The 14,073-nt window shown below is 48.2% G+C and overlaps 1 protein-coding gene across 1 annotated transcript in view; it reads right to left on the reverse strand.

Moving 5' to 3' along the window:
- Positions 1 to 7,692, reverse strand: part of LOC131082232 (collagen alpha-1(VII) chain-like) — a 109,836-nt gene extending 102,144 nt beyond the window's left edge. Inside the window, exons 1-2 of the mRNA XM_058021932.1 lie at positions 7,563 to 7,692; positions 1,789 to 1,866 (exon numbers count right to left, since the gene is read on the reverse strand). The gene's annotated coding sequence lies outside the window, so the exon portion shown is untranslated. The remainder of the gene's footprint in view (positions 1 to 1,788; positions 1,867 to 7,562) is intronic.
- Positions 7,693 to 14,073: the final 6,381 nt, after the last annotated feature.

The raw sequence follows: 14,073 nt of genomic DNA on the forward strand, positions 1-14,073 counted from the left end.
CACAGGGAGACAATTCCTGCAATTCCCACCCCAAACCACAAAGAGCCTCAAAGCCTTCTGAGACATTCCAGGAATCTTCTCCTGGTGGTTGATCCCCTCCTCTCCCTGGAATGAAAACCATTTCCTTGCAATTCCTGATTGCAGCAGAATTCCTGTTATTTTGGGGCCACGATGGAGAGCAGCCAAAAAATAATTTAAAAAAATTAAAAATTTGTGAATCAAAATGAAATTTGTGGAACATCATTCCAGAATCCACAGGGAATGGTGAGTGGATCTCAATCCCCATCACCACTGGTGCTCATGGGGCAGGAAAAGCTGGATTGGGAAAGGAGCAAATCCATGGCTGGGTGTGGATTCTGAATCCATTGCCACCATCAAACCTGCAGCGGGAAAGGAGAATTCCAGCCTGGAATTTGGGAGTTCCCCAGCCAGGAATGGCCCCAGGCCAGCCCTTCCTGCTGCTTCTCCCAAAATACCAAATTTTTTGGAATTATAACCCTTATAGCCCCATTCCCAGGGGATTTGCTCCGTTGTTGTCCCAGCTTTGATGCAGGACTTGCTTCACACAGAACAAGGGAGAGCAGAAGGAAAATCCATCTCCTCATCCCACTGGTGGGAACTTTTCTGGGATCAGATTCTGCCCACTCCACGCTCAGACCCCCTGGATGCATCAAAGGAGCAGCAGGAATTGGATTCTTCCCAAAATCACCTCAAAAAACCCCAAAAACAAACCCCAAAACTGGGAACTCTGGCAGTGCCGACAGTGGAAGCCGGGGCTGCTTCTGCTTCCTCATCCTCCTCACCAGTGGCTGCTGCCTCCTCATCATCTTCATCCTCCTCACCATCTTCATCCTCCCCATTGGGAGCTGCTGCTCCTCAACCTCTTCTTCCTCCCCCATCTCCCCATGTGGTGCTTCCTCACCCACAGCTGCTTCCTTCTCATCCTCCTCTTCCTCCTTATCAGGGAGCTGCTGCCTCCTCATCCAGAATTGCTGCTTCTTAATCTTCCTCATCCTCCCCTTTGGGAGATGCTGCTCCTCATCCTCCTCTATATCCTCATTTTCTTCATCTGGAGCTGCTGCCTCCTCATCTGGAATTGCTGCCTCCTTATCTTCCTCATCCCTTTGGAAGCTGCTGCCTCCTCATTCTCCTCATCCTCTTCATCCTCCCCCCTGGGAGCTGCTGCCTCCTCATTCTCTTCATATTCCCCATCAGAAGCTTTCCTCCTCATCCTCCTCTTCCCATTAGAAGCTGTTGACTCCTCATCCTCCTCTTCGTCCCCATTGGAAGCTGCTCCCTCCCTATCCTCCTCTTCCTCCTCAACAGAAGCTGCTTCCTCCTCATCCTCCTCTTCCTCAGGAGTTGCTGCCTCCTCTTCCTCCTCATCGGAAGCTGCTCCCTTCCTCATCCTCTTCATCTTCCCCCATCAGAAGCCGTTGCCTCCTCATCCTCTTCTTCCTCAGGAGCTGCTCCCTCCTCATCCTCCTCTTCCTTCCCATCGGGAGCTGCTCCCTCCTCATCCTCCTCTCCCTCCTCAGTTTCCTCATCCGGAGCTGCTGCTCCTCATCCTCCTCTCCCTCCTCATCCTCCCCCTTGGGAGCTGCTGCTTCCTCTTCCTCCTCTTCCTCCTCCCCCAGCCCCTTTCCCTTCCGCGGTTCTTTAGCTGCAACCTGAGACCAAAGAGTGCAAAAAACCCCAACCAAACAAACAAAAAAAACCCCAAAAAATGAACCCAAAACCCTGGACGGACAAACAGACACAGACAGACAGACGGACCGCGCTGCTCACCCGGCTTCTCCCCCGTTCCCAGCAGCGTCCCGGGGGTCCCCGCACCGGGAAATCCGAGGCGGAGAAAACTTCCCGGGGCTGGGGAAAAGCAGAAAATCAGGAATTCTGAGGCGGGAGGAGGGGCTGCTCCAGGCGGGCCCCCCCTTCCAGCTGCCCTTCCTCCCCTGGACGGACGGACAGACGGACAGACGGATGGATGGATGGACGGGGAGAACGGGGCAGGCAGGGGATGCCACCCCGCACGCTCCTGGCAGGAATGCGGGAATGGAAAAGCGGGGAGAAAAGGAGGGGAAAGGGGAAGAAAAAAAAAATTAAAATATTTTTACCTCGTGGGCATAAAACGATGATAAAATAACTGGGATGTTTGCGAGGGAAGGGGCCGGCGCAGGGAAAGGGGGGAATTTGTTCCCAGGGGAGATGAAAACTCCAGGTATCAGCACCTGGAGAGGGGGGAAAACAGCAGGATTGGGGGGGAAAATGTGATTTATGGTAAAATGTGGGAGTCTGACATTGCTGGGGGCTGGAGAGGGGGCGGCAGAAATGAAATCCTGATTTATCTCCTCTCCCCACATTTCCGTAGAATTGTGTCCTGCGTGGAGAACTGGAGGCAGGGAGGGATCAAATGTTGGGAAATGACCCCAAAAAGGGCCCGAGCAGCACACCTGGCTCTGCGGGGTGGGGACAGGGCAGCGACCCCAAAGCTCCGGGTCAGGTGGGCAGGGAAGGAGTGGGACACATCCATGGGAATTCCTGGGGAGGGAGAGCAGCTCCAAACAGCATCACAGGAATTAATCGGAATTCTGAACCACAACTCCAAACAGGATCACAGGAATTAATCGGAATTCTGAACCACAACTCCAAGCAGGATTAAGGAAATAAATCTGAATTTTTCACTTAGCTCCAAACAGGATCCAGGTGTAAATTGGAATTATCACCCTCCTGGGGCCAAACAGGATCCCAGGAAGAAATCTGAATTCTGAACCACAGCTCCAAGCAGGATCAAGGGAATAAATCTGAAATTTTCCTTCAGCTCCAGACAAGATCCCAGGAATAAATCTGAATTCTCAACCCCAATTTCAAACCAGATCCCATGAATAAATCTGAATTCTGAACCACAGCTCCAAACAGGATCAAGGGAATAAATCTGAATTCTCAGCCCCAGCTCCAAACAGGATCCCAGAAATAAATTGGAATTCTCACTGTCCTGGGACCAAACAGGATCCCAGAAATAAATCTGAATTTTCCCCTCTATTCCAAACAGGATCAAGGGAATAAATCTGAATTCTCAGCCTTGACTCCAAACAGGATCAAGGGAGTAAATTTGAATTCTCCGTCCAGCTCCAAACAGGATCCCAGGAATAAATTTGAATTATCACTCTCCTGGGGCCAAACAGGAGCCCAGGAACAAATCTGAGTTCTCAACTCCAAACAGGATCAAGGGAATAAATTGGAATTCTCCCCTCAGCTCCAAACAGGATCACAGGAATTCATTGGAATTCTCACTTTCCTGAGACCAAACAGGATCCCAGGAATAAATCTGAATTCTCCTCTCAGCCCCAGAAATAAATTGGAAATCTCACTCTTATGGACCAAACAGGATCCCAGAAATAAATCTGAGTTTTCACACCCAGCTCCAAACACGATCCCAGGAATAAATCTGAATTCTGAAGCCCAGCTCCAAACACGATCAAGGGAATAAATCTGAATTCTGAAGCCCAGCTCCAAACACGATCCCAGGAATAAATCTGAATTCTCTCCTCACCTCCTGCAGCCAAATCCAGAGCTGCATCCCAAGGCAGCTTCCAGCCATTGGGAAAACCTCAACCCAGCCACCCCTGGAGCTCCCACCACACAAACAGAGGAGACTTCAGCTCAGGAAAAATAAAACAGAGAATCAGAAGAATTAGAGCCCCCACATCCCAAAACCCCGTCAGTTTTCCTGTCTGGAGCAGGGACCTGCAGTGAGGATTTCCGTGCCCGGGGTGTTGGGGATTGCAGGGCTGATGAGGAGCACATCTCACCCTGGTGGGTCCCATCCATCCCCAAAATCCCCTGGCCAGGAGCTAAACGGGCCAAAAAGGTCAAGGACCGAGGAAAAGGGAGAACCTGGAGCCTCCAGGGTGAGCAGGAACACATCGGCTTGAGAAAATGGAGAAAAAAAATTCCAGGGAATCCCAGCCCCACCTGGCTCCAGGTGAGGCCACAGGATCTGCAGGGCCCCGTTAATAAACGAGAGCCTCAAAGAGCTGCTAAAAGGGATTTAAATCACCCATCAGCTCCCAGGTGTTCAAACATCCGCGGCTTTGGAGGTTGGGAGAGGTGGAATTTTGCTCTTCCCTGCAGGGAAATCACTTGAGCCGATGTTCCCCCACTCCAGCAGAAAATCCCAGGAATTAACCGATTCCTGCCCAGAAATATCCACAATTTTTCCTCCCTTTCAGATATTTTTTTTGCCTCCAAGCTCTCCGGGATGACCCCAGTTTTAGGGACTGGTGCTGATCCCAGGCTTCAGAGGAGCCCTCCATAAACTCAGGCCTAACAACTGAGCCTAATTAAAGCCTGCAGAGCTCCCGGAGCCCTGAATGCCTCATCAGGGAGCTGAATGGGCCTAATTGCAATCGGAGCCGCATTCAGCAGCTGGATCCACTCCCAAACCCCGGAGTGGGGCAATCAGGAGCTCTTTGTGCAGCTCCAGCACAATTCCTGACAGGATTGGGGCTCCCAAAAACGCTGCAGGATGAGGAGTTGTGGGTTTAACCCAGGCCCAGAGGGGTTTAACCCTGCAGGGGTTGGGAAGAGGTGGAGATGTGGCACTTGGGGACACCCTGGAGCAAATGCAGAGGAATCCATGGAGCTGCTGCAGGGCTGGAGCCAGGCTGGGAGTGCTGGGAATGTTCCCCTGGAGCAGGGAAGGCTCCAGGGAGAGCTCCCAGCACATTGCAGGGCCTGCAGGGGCTCCAGCAGAGCTGCAGAGGGACTGGGGACAAGGCCTGCAGGGACAGCACCCAGGGAATGGCTCCCACTGCCAGAGGGCAGCCATGGGTGGCATCTTGGCAATGAGGAATTCCTGCCTGGGCTGGCATTGCCAGAGCAGCTGGGGCTGCCCCTGATCCCTGCAGTGCCCAAGGCCAGGCTGGAGCAGCCTGGGATGGTGGCATTGGAATGGGATGGGCTTGAAGGGCCCTTCCCACCCAAACCATTCTGGGATTTGGGACACTCAGAATCCATCCCCAGGGATTTTGATGGAAGTTGGGGATGGCAAAGGGAAGGGAGACCCTTCCTGGAGTGCTGAGGTTCCCAGTGAAGCCCCCAGACCCCAAAATCCCTTCCTAGAGAGGAGTCGAGGTGGGGATGGATCCAATGGCAGGCTGGGAGAGCTGGGAATGGAGGGAATTCCCTGGAGAGGGAGCCTGGGGTGGGATTTTGGGAAGGGATTCCCAGAGCAGCTGGGGCTGCCCCTGATCCCTGCAATGGCCAAGGTTGGACACTGGGGCTGGAGCAGCCTGGGACAGGGGGAGGTGTCCCTGTCCATAAATGTTGGGATTGGTGACTTTTCCCCATGGATGTGGGCTCGGGCCATGTGGAATTTTCATGCTGGGCTCTGGACAGGTGTGATGGGACACCCGGAGCTGAACAATTCCATTATTTTATTCCCAAAACCTGCGGTCAAACAGGCTCCACCAAAGGCCCAGGGCAGGGGTGAAGAACAAAATGAATTCTTTTACTGTCAAAAAAAATAAAACCCAAGAAGGGAGAACACCAAACTCAGGCCAAATAGAAAGCACAAAAATAAACCGTGCTGGGAGGTTTCCAAGCCAGGCTCCTCAGCTCCTGGAGACATCAGGAATATTTGGGAGCAATCAATGGGAGCAAGGCAAGGCAAACAAAGAGGAGCACTCAGCACTTCCCGGAATGCCAACCCCTCTGGAGAGGGAAGGGCTCCCATCTGCTGGAATTCTGGCTTCAAGTTGAGCAAAAAGTCCTGGCAGCCACTCCTCAGCCATAAGATAAAAGCCTGGAAAGATCCAGCAGCGTTTTCTGATCCCAAAGCACCTCTGGAAAAACACCAGGAGTGCCCCCAGCCCTGTTTCTGTCCCACTGTTCTTCCTGAGGCCCTGAGGGAGGACCCAAAAATGACATTTTGGGATGGGAGATGGGACCAAGAGCAGCTGGAGTGAAGATGCTCCATGAGGTCTCTCAGCCCTGTGGAGCTTTGAGGATTTCCAGCTCGTGGGATGGTTCTTATCAGCCCCACTTCGAGATAAGGGCTCTTGTTTGATAAATTTGGCCCTCAAATCGCTGGAGTGAATTTTGCTCCAGTCCTAAATTGTGTTCCCAGTTGTTCTCCTTGCTGGACTTGGCACTTTGCTCCATGGAAAACCCAACAAAGGTCGTGGAGAATTCCAGAATCCCAGAATGAGTTGGAAGGGAGCTCAAAGCCCACCCAGTTCCAACCCTTCCACCATCCCAGGCTGCTCCAGCCCCAGTGCCCAACCTTGGGCACTGCAGGGATCAGGGGCAGCCCCAGCTGCTCTGGGAATCCCTTCCCAAAATCCCACCCCAGGCTCCCTCTCCAGGGAATTCCCTCCATTCCCAGCTCTCCCAGCCTGCCATTGGATCCATCCCCACCCCGACTCCTCTCTAGGAAGGGATTTTGGGGTCTGGGAGCTTCACTGGCAATCTCAGCACTCCAGGAAGGGTCTCCCTTCCCTTCTCCATCCCCAACTTCCATAAAAACCCCTGGGGATGGATTCTGAGTGTCCCAAATCCCAGAATGGTTTGGGTGGGAAGGGCCCTTCAAGCCCATCCCATTCCAATGCCACCATCCCAGGCTGCTCCAGCCTGGCCTTGGGCACTGCAGGGATCAGGGGCAGCCCCAGCTGCTCTGGCAATGCCAGGAATTCATGTTAGGATATTCATAATTTTTAAATAATATTAATATGCTAGGACTAAAAGACTTGGAAAGGGAAAAGAATAACGGGAATAAAATAAAATAAATTTTTTTTTAGGCATTCTTGTCTGCATTTCCTGAACAAAGCAAGGGTGGCCGCTGTCACCTGCCCTTCCTGGGGTTGGGATTTTGCTTTTCCATGGGATGAAATTTGTGGCTGTTCCACAAGGAATGAGGTGGAAAACAGAAGGATAAAATCCCAATTTCTGCCATGGAACAACATCAGGCTGAGCTTGTTTTTTGAAATAAAAATAAGTGGAGAAGGATAAAAGTGGGGGACACAAAACTGTCCCCTCATGGTGACAGCCACCCACCCCAGCCGTGGCACAGGACCCCACCTGCTGCCAGCCTGGAATTCTGATTTATCCAATGGCAAAACCAGCCAGTCATCCCTAAAAATAACCAGAGCCCCTCCTGTGGGTGAGAATTTAAACTTCCACTTCAGATTTTATCCTCCCTGCAAATATTAAAAAGCAGGATTTGATTTAATGCAAGGAAGGAAGCAAATTATCCCTAAATTTGCATAATCCTCCTGAGTCCAAGTGTCCCAAGGAATATTTAAGGAACCTCCCAGATCTCTTTTAATTTTTTGTCCCTTTCCAGATAATTTTTTGCTCCAAGTTGGATTTACCAGCCTGGAAATTCATGGGAAGTAAAAACCCAGTAACAAGAAAAGGATAAATCTCATTTTTCCCCCTTTGCAGTATTTTTTTGCACAATTCCAGAATCCCAACCTCATCTCCTGTCCTCACTTTGGAGGGCAGGGACTACAACAGTGTTTTCCCCCCTGTTTTTCCAGAGATTTTCCCCATTTTTCACTCACCTGCTCCAGGGGAGACACAAGGGGAGCATCCAAAATTCAGCATTTTCGAGATGTTTCACCCTCAGATAGCAAAGGAGCTGAGCCCTCCGGGATGCACCGAAAATCCTGCAGATTCCAGGGAAAACCAAGGAGCTGGGAGTGAACCCTGCTGCCTCTGGTGCTGCCAGGGAGCTGCAGCTGTGCCAGGGAAATTTTCCTGTAAAAGCAGAAGATGTTGGGAGCGAGGGAAAATAACGGGAGTGGAGGAGCAGGAGAAGCACCTGGAGAAGCTCCATCCTTCTACAATCCAGGGATTTCTTGGAATGTGTTTCCATTCACCACCCTGCAGGAACTTCTGGGAATATTTAAATGTTTTAACCATTAAATTTTATTTTTTAACCTTCTCCAGGTTCTGTGCTGATCATACCCACAGGTTTTTATCCCACTCTTTTATCTCCTCTCCTTGAGGTTTCCAGCCTCAATCCTTGGTTTAAATTGTTGCCACTCCAGGGAAATATTCCTGTAAAAGCAGCAGATGTTGGGAAAAGTCATGGGAGGAGGTCGGGATTTGTTTCTCCAGGGATAACAGGAGTGGAAAAGCAGGAAAAGCACCTGGAGGAGCTCCATCCTACCATAATCCAGGGATTTCCTGGATGCATCTTGGGATGTGTTTCCATCCAGCACCCTGTAGGAACTTCTGGGAATATTTGGATTTTTTATCAATTCAATTTTATTTTTTAGTCTTCTCCAAGTCATTTGGTGATGATTCCTACAGGTTTTTATCCCACTTTTTATCTCCTTGAAGTTTCCAACCTCAATCCTTGGTTTATATTGTTGCCGCTCGATTCTTGCACGAGGGAAAATCCCAAAATTTCCTGGAAGGAGGAAATTCCTTCTCCCAGGAATCTTGGGATGGGATGAGGTTGGGAAAGGCCTCAAGTTGTGCCAGAGGAGGTTCAGGTTGGATTTTAGGAAAAATTCCTTCAGGCTGGATTTCATGAAAAATTCCTTCACTGATGGAGTGCTTCACTGATGGAATTGGGACAGGTTTTCCAGTGAAATTGTGGAGTCTCCATCCCTGGAAGTGTCAAAAAATAAAAAATTGGATGTGACACTTGGCAACGTGGTTTAGGGTATTCAGGGTTGGACTTGGTGATCCTGGAGGTCTTTCCCAATCGAAATCATCCCATGGTTCCGTGATTTGGGTTTGTAAAATCTGGGAGAACTGCTTGGGAATGCTGTCAGTGCCTGTGGGGCTGGAAAAACCTGGAAAATCCACAGGAAAATGGGATTCCCTGGAGGCTGAGCTGCAGGGAAACCGTGGGGGCCAAAGGGGAGAAGGTAATTTATGGAAAAATTGAGTAATTTATGGAAAAATTGAGTAATTTATTAAAACTTCAGTAATTTATGGAAATCTTGAGTAATTTATGGAAAAACTGAGTAATTTATGGAAAAATTGGATTAATTAGAGGTATTTTAGAATGAAGGTGTGAGGGTCTGCTGGCTCCAAGGGAAAAGGAAAGGGTCCAAGGAATTCCTGGATGTGGCACTCAGGTCAGGAAAAGTTTGAATTCCCAAATTTTCCAAACCCCTCCACGTCCTGCAGTGAACTGAACTAAACTTTGATTCCATTAGTTTGGGAAGAGCTTGAATTCCCAAATTTTCCAAACTAAAATTTTGTTCCATGAGATCAGGAAGAACTTGAATTTCCAAATTTTCCAAACCCTCCACATCCTGCAGTGAACTGAAACTGAAGTTTGGTTCCACGACTCGGGAAGAGCTCAAATTCCCAATTTTTCCAAACCTTCCATGAAGTCAAGAGGAGCTCAAATTCCCAAATTTTCCAAACCCTCCACATCCTGCAGTGAATTGAAACTGAAGTTTGGTTCCATGAGCTCGGGAAGAGCTCAAATTCCCAAATTTTCCAAACTAAAATTTAGTTCTATTAGGTTGGGAAGAGCTTGAATTCCCAAATTTTCCAAACTAAAATTTTGTTCCATAGGGTCGGGAAGAACTCAAATTCCCAAATTTTCCAAATCCTCCACATCCTGCAGTGCTGTGAAATGAAAGTTTAGTTCCATGAGCTCAGGAAGAGCTCAAATTCCCAACTTTTCCAAACCTTCCATGAGGTTGGGAAGAGCTCTAATTTCCAAGTTTTCCAAATTAAAACTTTGTTCCATGAGTTTGGGAAGAGCTTGAATTCCCAAATTTTCCAAACCACTCCAAGTCCTGCAATGAATTGAAACTAAAGTTGGGTTCCATGAGGTTGAGAAGAGCTCGAATTTCCAAATTTTCCAAACTAAAATTTGGTTCCATGAAGTTGGAAAGGGCCCGAATTCCCAAATGTGGGAGGTAAAAGCAGAAAAATTTGGAGAAAAATTAAAAAAAAACCAAAAAAACCAAAAAAAAAAAAAAAAAAACCAAAAAAAACCAAAAAAAAACCACCAAGACACAAAGCCCAGAGAAAAAACATTTTAGGGATGGTTCCCTTGGATCCCACTGAAGGCCGAAATTCCAAATCCAAACATGTTTGGATATAGATGGCTCTGATTCACTTCTGGATAAGGAAAAGAAAAATAAAACAGTTAAAAATTATAAAAATAGATATTCTTCATTTTTACATGTTTTAGGGAATTTTAATGGGAAAGATTCCCATCAATCACCTCTGGAAAGTCTCTTGTCTAAAGCGTGGAGAGACAAATCCGATTCAGGGAGGTTTTCCGAAGGGAAAAAGCACCTCAGCTTGGAGCTTTTCCAGCTCATTTACAGGGATGTCAAATTTAACAACCTTGAGGAATGAGGGGGAGGAAGGGGGAGAGGGTTTAAAACAAAAAAAAAAATTGAGTTATTTCAAATTTTTCCCCCAAAATATGCCTGGAGTTTTTAGGCTTTATTTTTGACAAGTTCCAACACACACAGGCAGTTGGAGCAGCAAGAAAAAAAATTGGAATTCATCTCTCAAAAAAAAAAAAAAAAAAAAAAAAAGGCAGAGGAAAATAAAATGAATAAAAAATTTGGGGGAATATAAAAATTGATGAAAAGAAAGGAGCCTGGAGCTTTGGACAAAGGGAAAAACTCAGGAGTGAAAAAAAAATCTCCTGGATCTCAGGGAAAATGAAATGTTTGGGATAACAGAAATTTCTCCTCTCCATCCAGAGAACCAGGGATAATTTCTGGAATGCTGAGCTCAGAAAGCTCCATAAATGAGACACATTTTAGAAAATAACTGGAATTCCTGGAAAAAAATTCTCTGGGAAAAATCCCTCTCTGCTGAGGAGGGAGCAGCAAGAAGAGTTGGGGAAGCGGGAAATTTTTGATGGAATAAATAATCCTAAGAATGGGACAATTTAAAGAGAGGAGATTCAGCCCTTCAAAAGCTCCTAAAATATTGCCAGGTTATTTTGGTTATTTTTAAGTGACACGATAGAACACAAACAGGGGGAATTTAAAGCCAAAACCCAGAAAATCTTCCCAAGAGAGGAAGGAAAAACTCCTCCAGCTGCAAAATTCCAGGGGTGGAATTGGGGAATTCCTCTGGAATTCCTGCTGGGCGCATTTCCAAAAAAAGTGAAGTTTTGAGATGGAAAGTTCTGGAGCTGAGGGATTCAGGACAGGAGGTGTCTGTCCCAGCAGGGTTGGATCAGTTTGGGATTCAGGCACCCAAAAGGATTTCATTTTTCCCCACAAATACTCACCCCTCCACAGCAATAAAAACAATGGGGAGAATTCCAAACCCCAGGATCTGTTCCCTGGTTTTCCCTCATGATGGGGCTGAGTCTCTGTTTGTGTCCTCAGCTGGAATCCTGGAATGGTTTGGGTGGGAAGGGACCTCAAACTCCTCCACTTCCACCCTCTGGGCACGCCCAACCATCTCAGGCTGCTCCAGCCCAGTGTCCAACCTTGGCCATTGCAGGGATCAGGGGCAGCCCCAGCTGCTCTGGGAATCCCTTCCCAAAATCCCACCCCAGGCTCCCTCTCCAGGGAATTCCCTCCATTCCCAGCTCTCCCAGCCTGCCATTGGATCCATCCCCACCCCGACTCCTCTCTAGGAAGGGATTTTGGGGTCTGGGGGCTTCACTGGGAACCTCAGCACTCCAGGAAGGGTCTCCCTTCCCTTTGCCATCCCCAACTTCCATAAAAATCCCTGGGGATGGATTCTGAGTGTCCCAAATCCCAGAATGGTTTGGGTGGGAAGGGCCCTTCAAGCCCATCCCATTCCAATGCCACCATCCCAGGCTGCTCCAGCCTGGCCTTGGGCACTGCAGGGATCAGGGGCAGCCCCAGCTGCTCTGGCAATGCCAGCCCAGGCAGGAATTGCTCATTGCCAAGATGCCACCCATGGCTGCCCTCTGGCAGTGGGAGCCATTCCCTGGGTGCTGTCCCTGCAGGCCTTGTCCCCAGTCCCTCTGCAGCTCTGCTGGAGCCCCTGCAGGCCCTGCAATGTGCTGGGAGCTCTCCCTGGAGCCTTCCCTGCTCCAGGGGAACATTCCCAGCTCTCCCAGCCTGGCTCCAGCCCTGCAGCAGCTCCATGGATTCCTCTGGGCTCTCTCCAGGTGCTGCTGCTGTGGGATCCAGCACTGGATGCAGAATTCCAGCCATGTCAGTCTTGTTTTCCTTTTGCTTCCATCCCTGCCCAGCTCTCCCAGCCAAGAGCACTTCCACCTTCACCCCCAGCTCTCCACTCTTGGGAGTTGCAAAGAACCAACCAAGTTCTCCCAGAATTTCCTCATCCTGGGGTACAGAATCGTGCAAAATCCTTGTGCCTCCTGAGTGGCCTCAGCATTTCCCTCTTCTCCTATTTACAGGAAATTTTAAACTTTCCAGTGCAGGAATTGTGTCTTTATTTGGATTCTACAGAGCTCAGGATACAAATGGAGGATAAATATTCATCTTATTTCCCACTGTAAAAAGAAATTATTTGTTTTCCATGAGCAGGGGTTCCCTTGCATTTGTTTCAGAGAATAACGTTGTGACACAATCTCCTATTTTTTGAATCAGTTCTTGAGTCCTGAACTTCCAATACTTCCACCTGTGAGATCCCACATGTGGGCCAGGGAACGCAGCCCTTATCTGGAAATAGTAAAGGGGATTTTAAAAGCACCAGGGAGAAGCTGAATGTCCTGGACTCAACAAATTATGGATTTCTTGCCTTTCCTCCCTCAGCTTTTCTGCTGTTCCCTCTCTCATGCTCCCTTCCCAGACTATGTGCTGTCTTATGTATCAAGAGTTCCATTATCATTATGGTGCAAGGGTTCCATATTGCCAGAATTTCATTCCTCCTCCATGTTTCTCGTAGGCAGCTCCTCTAGCACTGACTGTTCCTGGTCCTCACAGCAGCCAGCTGACTGCAGTTCCCACCAATCCACTCTTTTATACCACTGCTCTTATTGGCTACAGCTGTGGCCTGTTAACATCAGGCCTGCTCCTGATCCTTAATAATTAACCCAGCTGCAACTCGTTTGGGGGTAAAATTACATTCTGTATCACCTTCATTTACCCATACTGTATCTCCCTACAATTCCCCCTTTCTCCTTTAATCAAAGAGTTGCAGCATTTCCAGAAGTACATATTCAAATAAATTGACATTATCACACATCCTTATATTTCATTTAGAACTAAGAGTCATACAAGCGTTCAGACAACATATTACAGTACAAATATATATATTTCTGAGTGTTGGTTCAGTTTTGCAGCTTTCCTCAGTTTACAAAGTACTTATCTTCAAAATCTTTTATACTCACATTTAACAAACACTAATAGCTGTAATTGATATATTTTACCAATAGTTTGGTATTCAAGGCCTTTTCCCCAAATCCACGGGGTTATAGAGTCTAATCTGGTTTCCCTGAATCCACAGGGTTATACGGTCAAATCTTGGTTCCCTGAATCCATGGAGTTATATAGTTTAGTCCTGAATCCACGGGTCATCCCGAATCCACAAGACAATATAATTTCGTCCCAAATCACATCGGGGTCACCATTTGTTCTCTCAGCTGTCGAGTGTTCCATTATCATTATGGTGCAAGGGCTCCATATCACCAGAGTTTTGTACCTTCTTGATGTTTCTCACAGGCAGCTCCTCCAGCACTGACTGTTCCTGGTCCTCACAGCAGCCATCTAACTCCAGTTCCCAACAATCCACTCTTTTATACCACTGCTCTTATTAGCTTCAGGTGGGGGCTGTTAACATCAGGCCTGCCCCTAATCCTTAACAATTAACCCAGCTGTAACTCTTTAGGGGATGACATTTTGTACCCCCTTCATTGACCCACACTATCCCCTTGCAGGATCTTCTCCAGAACCCCACCCAGCCAGGCTGAGTCTTTGCTATTTTCTCTCATGTTAGAGAGAAATGGTGAGTTGTCCTCAGATTGGATATTCATGGAAAAATTCTTCATGGGAAGGGTTGGGACAGGGCAGTGGAATCCCCATCCTTGGGGGACTCCAAAGCCCAGTGGAGGTGGCACCTGGGGACATTGATTAGTGGTGGCACTTGGGGACAAAGCCCACTGGAGGTGGCACTTGGGGACAT

The sequence above is a fragment of the Melospiza georgiana genome, chromosome 4 (genome assembly GCF_028018845.1).
Source record: "Melospiza georgiana isolate bMelGeo1 chromosome 4, bMelGeo1.pri, whole genome shotgun sequence".
Lineage (NCBI taxonomy): Eukaryota > Metazoa > Chordata > Aves > Passeriformes > Passerellidae > Melospiza > Melospiza georgiana.